Raw genomic sequence first — 7,832 nt, 5'->3', positions numbered from 1 at the left:
CTGGTCTCTCTTTCAACTCAGTTTTATTTAGCAGCAAATCAGAACCAAGGCTACATTACCTCGAGGCACTTTGGGTAATAACAACAGTTCCCTCAACAAGCAAGCATTGGCACCAGTGGAAAGAAAAAACTCACTGTTGGTGAACATGTGCCTCGACCGGTTGGGTGGAGCAGAGAAGAGGGGGTGGGGGAGAAGAGAAGAGAGGGAGGGGAAAGAAAGGTAGAGAAGAGAGAGGGACCAGGAACAATTGTGTAACAGTCATATTTAAGATCTGTCCGCAACAATAAAACCAATAATAGTGACGTGAAGATGTGATTAGTGAAAACAGTAACATAATAATATATAAAAATAAAATAACAATTGTCACACACAAACTTAGTGACATCAAATTACGATTAATTCAAGATGTCGCAAAATACAAAACGGCCCCTAAAAGAGGAAACATGCACCATGATAACCGTGGTCATGGAGTCACAGCTCATCACAAATCCTAACGTACACTATAACCTCCTAATCTCCTTCTGTGCACCGCGTTGGAAATTACCTGAGATAAATGTCACTAAACGCAGACACGTGCACCATCATCATCATCATCATCGTGAATAATATAAAGTCACAAACTATGAGGTACAGAAAATAACCCTCATGTCTGGTTCAGGACGCTCCCATTATAGGGGAAAAGAAAGAGGCTGGGTAATGTGGTTGTGCCCCCCACCCCCCTTTCTCCAACACAGACCACTGAGCTACAGTAATTGATTTGCCCTCAATCACTGGTCCCTTAATCTACTTACTGTTGCAACCAAGTCTGCGCAAATATCGACGGGGAGGGAGGGAAGGCCCGGGCCGCCCCGAGCCCGGCTGCACCGATTCATTTGAGATGAGGGTGGTGGAAGTCACAGGAAAAACTTCACACCACGTGTTCCAGAAGGAAGATCAGGGGTGAAAGAGGGGGAAAGAGAAATGAGAGCGATTCTTCCTTCATGAATCTCTGAAGACGACTGCATGCACTCCAACTTGCTCCTTTTTTTTTTTAAATTAGGAACTCTGAGCTAACCGAGCTCTCTGATGTCTTTTTGGAAAACGTTTGGCTAATGAATAAACCAACGTGCAGTTTCTCTGTGAAAGTCAAAGAACAGCGAGTATTTCAGCCGGTTCATTTACATGCATGCAAATGATTTGATCTTAACCTCATTAACGTTGCACTTTCACACTTGAAACTGCTGTAAATGTTTTGACACAGCAAATATACTGTTTCAGTGTTTTTATTAATGGTATTGAGCTGCAAGCGGCAGAATACAGCAGAGTAACCCAGACCTGCTGCTGACCAGATTTGGCTAAAAATTTAGATTAAGCTTTGATGGATTTAAAACATCCAAAAGAAGTAGACACAAAGAGGATAGGAAGACTTTTATTTTGACATTTGCGAAAAAAGAAAAAAGATAGAGGCCAAACAAAAAGGTAGACTTGACCCTCAAGTTCCTGTTCCAACAATTGCCCTTCAAATTATGAAGCTGTTTCTTGACAATAACTGCTTCTCTTATCTTGCTGCTGTTTGGCCACTAGCCTCACACATTTGATGGGTCCAGAGTTATCGGGTAAATGCAGCCAAACACCCTGATATTGCCAAAAACTGCTGAGATTGGTAATGAAAAAACTAAATTAAATTTTCGATATAATAAATGCTTTTAAGAGACCGAAGGGCAGTGGTCGGGAGTTCAGGGAGTCTGGAGCTATGGGCTGTGCAATGTTTAAAATGGAGGAGAGAAAAGTTCCCCTGAAAGAGCAGCTTCTCTTCATAGAGCTTCACAGCTACAGAGCAGAGATAAAGCTGCTTGAACAGCGATTTACGTCACCAATGTTCATTCAGCTAGAAAACTGCCTTATGCTGGAGAAAGCACAGTTTCCCCCAGCGCCCAAAATACAGACAAAGTTCGGGTAGATGAGAAATAGTTACGTCTTCTTCACGGTGAAAAGTAGTCACTGGTATCATCTTTAAAGAAGCTCAAAGACCCAGCAGTCTTTTTAATTAACCGTGTGAATGTAAAACAGAGCGGAGTGTTAAATCAAGAAATGAATAGTTCAACATTAGGATAAGTCTTAATTCACTGTTATGTCTGTACAGGGGAATTTTTTATTAAATACAAGAAAGTACATTTGTGTTGCCGTGCAATGAATGTAGCATTTCCTCCCGCCCAAAGGAACAGTTGGTTATTGTGTAATACACTCTCAGCTTAAGACTTTAAAACTGATTGATTCTACAGACTCTGTGGTTATTGATGCTGTGGTTGTGGTTACTGGACACAGTGTGGCTACAGGAGCTGACTTGTCTGTAATGATACTAAAGCATTGTTGAGTCACAGAAGATATGAAAACCCAGTGACCACACAAATGTGTTCCGATAGACCACAGGAGTTCTAGAATATAGTACTCTCAATAAAACACAGCACAACCAGGTTAAAGCACACACACGTAAAATGAAATTGCAATTCATGCACACTACATACAACCATTGTTTGTGACTGTACTCCCATTATAAATTTATTATAAAACAACCAAAACGAAATCCTGGTTAGAGCCAAAGTTGTGTCATCCCACAGTCTCAGTCAAAACCACAGTGAATGAGATTAAATGAATCGGCTCCGTTATCCGGCCGCACTCGAGCCATCTCCAGCATCTCCATGGTGCAGAATCATTTGGAGCAGTGGTATTGCCAGTATTTTTGGGGTGCGTTTGATTCGCTGGTCCCGGCTCTGAGGGAGGTGCAGTGAACTGCCCGGGTGCGACACTGGACCTGTGCCTCAAGCTGCTCGGTCAGTGAAAAGTGACTGCTCCTCTTTCCTCTGAGTGAGTGGACCAGGGAGAGTGTAGAGTTCACAGGTCAGAGGTCTCAGAGTCCAGAATGTGCATGTTACTCCTTCAACCAGTCCAGTTATCATCACAATATCTATCACTATTAGTTTTGTTGGTGGACGTTGATATGCTGGTTTGGCAAAATGGTTAACATCGCTGCAACAAGGTGTCAGCGAGCAGACTAACAGCCGCTGATGAGTATTAATGAGTCTGATTCTAACCATTCATTCCAATAAGAGGCCGAGCAGATGAGCTAAACATTGTTGGAACCTTTCGATCGGCCTGCCAGACAAAGCGATCCATTACCCTGATGAGTTTGAGCCCGAGGTTTGAGTCTCTAAGTCAAGTTCAATATGGAGACGGATGCAGATGGAAACAGGAGACGTGTCCCTAGAGGACATATTGGAATTCACGGTGCAGGGAGAGACTTCTCTTGAATGTATGTTTTACTTTGATCAAACAGAGAAGGATAAGCTGGACGCAGCAGATGAGGAGAAGCAGTCACCATGGTTGAACCGTTGACTGTGAATAAAGACGGATTCACTCTGCCTCCTCCCACTATTCAGAAATTAAGCCAGAATATCCCAGATATGAACACCGCCATCTTGCATGAGGAGCCAGAGTCTACTCAGCAGCAATCGGGGGATGAAGCCCTGACACGTAAGCTTCATAAATCATGTGCCATTTTTATATAACATTCAATAACTAATTCAAAACACTTGAATATACAACTTTGATATTGTTTTTTCCATGTCCCCTCCCTTAACATGGAGAACCCAGGACTTATACCAATACTACAACCAATACTACAACCATCCACCAGGGGCACGATCAAGATGCTTTGGCTTCAGCCTTCACCAGAACTGCACTCCCCTCTCTGGGCGGCGTAGTGGAGAAAACACTGTAATAATTACTGCCTGTGTAAAGATTTAATAAAGCTGAGTGCTGCACCTGAAACAGAATGTAATTAACATGCAACTGTATAAATGATGGAGACACATCGTGATCACACGTCGGCCTTTACATGAGCAGCTGTTGGGGGGGGGGGGGGGTTGTATAAAGAGGGAGCAGCATCTCTATGGCAACCTGGGCAGCAAGAGGTCACTGTGTCTCTCTGTGTGTGTGTGTGTGTGTGTGTGTGTGTGTGTGTGACAACGGAGCTAATGCTATTTCCTGTGCTGAGAGGCAGCTCGGACTTGATGCTTATCGGGACTTGCCCATCCCTGGTACTCTAGCACGCTGCCTGTTGTCTCTCTGAGGTCGTGTCCACACACACAGGCGAGGACAGTTTTTCCCAGACACACGTTTTCTCTCCTCTCAGAAAATAAATACACATTACAAAATGTTCTTACATCTCTTTTGAGGGAGTGTTCAGGCCACTGGAGCTGCTTGATTCTGCATTAAATCAAGCTGCTTTTCAACTGTTAAAGGGATAGTTCACCCAAAAAGAGAAATTCACTCTTTGTCTATTCAGCTCTATATGCCAATTAGTGAACAAGGCAACAAAAAAAAAACACAACATACCCTCCATACACTTGGATGACACCACACAAGCAACATGGAGGCTTGTTGTATTTTTTCTGTTGTTTAATTTTTCAATTATCTTGGATTTGGCTGCACACTGTTTCCCCCTGAGACTCCTACAGTGTTTCTTGGAGTCAAGCACTTCATCCATCCCTCCATCGGCACAGGGGTGAGTAGATAATTAAGATGAATAAATGGATCTTAATCTTAATCTTAATGAGTGAATTTTCATTTCTAGGTGAACTGCCCCTTTGACTGTGGCCAGTTATACTTCTTAAGACAATTTAAAAGTATTACATGTGACACCTGACCTGGAATACACATCTCAGACACAACTCTTGCGTGCTGTCCTCTCACTCACGGGTGGACGTTGAATGGTGGAGGAATAAAAAACACAATCATATATTTATGTGGATGAGTCAGTTCGGTGACCCGAGGACTTCAAAGTGCCGCTGAACTCAAAACCTTTGGAAATATTTTATGTGAAATCAATTTGGGAATCCCACTCTCCTGTGCACTGTGGCCCAGGAGGACAGGCTCATAGCCCCCGTTAGTCAGGGAGCCGCCGAACCCTTCGTTTGATAACTTTGCACAGGGCTCCACTAGTAGGACATTACGTGTTCCTTCTGTATAATGGCTTGAGCTTCAATCTGTACAGCTCACAGTGGCGTCTGGTCCCTTTATGCACTGACATGACAATGTCACATGAGCAAAACTGTCTGAAGGTCGGTGTTGACATCACGGATCAAAGGGTTTTCTGCCAGTTATCATGTCCTAACATATCCACTGCTTTGATTCTCAACCGGTCAGTGTGACTTTAAAATATAAATTTGAAAACACAAGGTTTACTTGTGACATTTTAATTACCTCTGTCCCCTGCATGGACAAATCTGGCTGAGGACATAGGAAGCAGAGAGAAGGGGGCGGAGGGGCGGAAAGGAGAGAGGACGATGAAACAGAAGAGGAGAGAAGAAGTGAGAAGGAAAGGGGGGGAGGCACAATTGCGATGATTGATCATGACTAAGCATTACACCGCTGGCTGTGAGACAATCCATTCATCAGGTGACGTGCGACTCTTCATTCAGATCGGATCTCTCTAAGTACGACGTGTCATCATTTGACTGAAGACATCAGTTGGAGACCGATCACACACACCCACTTAACAGCCACACATATCCATCTGTGCTAACTCAAGTGCAGATAGGCTACTTTATAAATCACAATAAATAAACAAGCGTATATTTCACATGATTGCTCATCGGCAGTCTTGCAGAGTCAGGAACACGGACGCTCACGAGGCACCTGTTCAATTTGTGAAGCCAGAACAACCCTGCGGTTTTCTCTGCCATCGTGGATTTACAACTTGATGACAGCAAATTAATAAACATGTCCTTTTCCACCAGACATGTCCTCTAGCTGGGGTCTCCACCCAGCTGGACGTAAACATCTCCATAAACATCCCAGTAATACATCCAATCCACATCGACTGGTTCCTTTTGGGTCAATGGAGCAGTGGTTCAAGCCCCAGCTCCTTTAAGCTCCTGTCCTGATTTCAGAAGCTGAAAAAACGGAAACTAATTTTGAAGAATCTGCTCGTTATCTTACTTTGTAGATTAAAACCCTGTGCTCATGAAGATATGTTCAAATTTGGATTCAAAGACTTTGACCTTCATCATCTTCTCCTCGTTGCATCGTACCCTCACTTGGACTACTCACCTGCTACCAACACAAAGCAGGTATCACACAAGCCTTCACCTCCCACTTGACTGCACCTCCTTTAGAGCAGCAGCAAGGACAGGATCCCTCACAGGCGTTCCACTCACAGTTGTGTTGGCTGGTGCTAATGGTCCATTCATCCAAAATTCAGAGGCAAGAAACCATTCCGAGGATGTTGGAGAACACACACAAAAAAACATGCAGATATGGGGAGAAGATGCCACCTCCACACAGAAAGGCCCTGGTCAGCAGTCAGGGTAAAGCTAAATGGACTGCATTTATATACAGTGTTTATTCTAGTCTTATAAGGCACTTAAAGGGTTCACCTCCTGGAAGTATTACAGTCTTTTCCATCACAAAGAGTCTCATAAACCATCAATCCTCTTGTTTATTAGACGACCCGCTCTACCTCCCGAGCCACAGCTGCCCTTAAACCCACAGATTGGTAATAAATGTTGACCTTTTTTAAAGCTGTAGCCACAACCTTTTCCAAACTATGATTGTTTTCGTTTTTCACCCCCCATCACAAGCACAATCTTTTCCTGAATCCTGAATTTACAGAATCTGCCACGTGCTGCCATTTTGCAGAATCCACACGGTTGATCCCAATGATTCTTTCTCCCTGAGAACTACACGAGCTTCAAACCGCAGCTCGAAGCAATGAAAGTCTCCACTGAAGGTTTACATTTCTCCCACTGCTGCCAGTTACAGCTCTGCATCCGTGGCAGGCAGGACGCTGCTGCTCTGTGGGTGACGTGGTCTATATGAAGAGTTGGAGCCTGCTCATCCCAGATATGATGTATAGCTGACTCTCTTTTGTTCTACAAATCCTGTGTAATGCTCCACAGGGACTGAGTGTGGAGTAAGAAGAGAGGCTTTAACTACACAGATTCACTGCACTTATCAGAGGAACATTCATATAACGAATACATTTCTACCTTGCCTTTTTAATTGATGTATTTTACAATGTTTGACAGAATAAACAATATTTAGCAGAGATGGAAGTTGTTGACATGCAAACGGAAAGCAAAAGAAGGGTGTGGGGTGAGGAAAGATGACAATGGAGGTTGAAAGCCAGGATACAAGACAGAGAGGGCGAGTAAGCAGGTCTGCAGGGACAAACAATACCCAGTAATGGTGCATATTGTCTCTGTTGTCACCGAGTGCGGCAGTTTGATGCATTGCATTGCTGGACCAAAGACAATTCTGCGAATGTGGACAAGCCGGCGTATCTGCATATCGATTATTTGTTGCTGCCATAAATATGGTTTAATGGAACTGTCAGTGAGTGCCATTGCACATAAACTGAGCCGAGGGCTCGGCTGCAGCTGGAGGCTGCTGGCAAACAACACTGGCCACATCTGCATCCAAGTGGGAACAGTGGAAAAGGGTAGAAAGGAAGAACCTATACTGACTCGTGATTTTCACCCTTTTAATTTTAACAACTTGAATTTTAGAATGCAATACTGAAAAGTTTTATGATAGTGGTTTTTTTATTAATCAACAAAAGCATCAGTCCATACAGTTACAAAGAAGATGGACACAATAACAGCAACACATTCAACTGTGTCTGAACAATCCAACACAAAAGGCCCAAAATGAACATGGAACCGAGGACTAAAATACCCTCAAATATTTTTGAGGGTTTGAAAACTGGACCTGGAAGATTTCCTCTCAACCAGCTGAGCTAACACACATGTAGCTCTCCTCCACCAGCCGCAAGTTTGGTTCAGACGCAGACA

The sequence above is a fragment of the Platichthys flesus genome, chromosome 9, assembly GCF_949316205.1.
Source record: "Platichthys flesus chromosome 9, fPlaFle2.1, whole genome shotgun sequence".
NCBI lineage: Eukaryota > Metazoa > Chordata > Actinopteri > Pleuronectiformes > Pleuronectidae > Platichthys > Platichthys flesus.
This window is presented reverse-complemented; position numbering follows the sequence as displayed.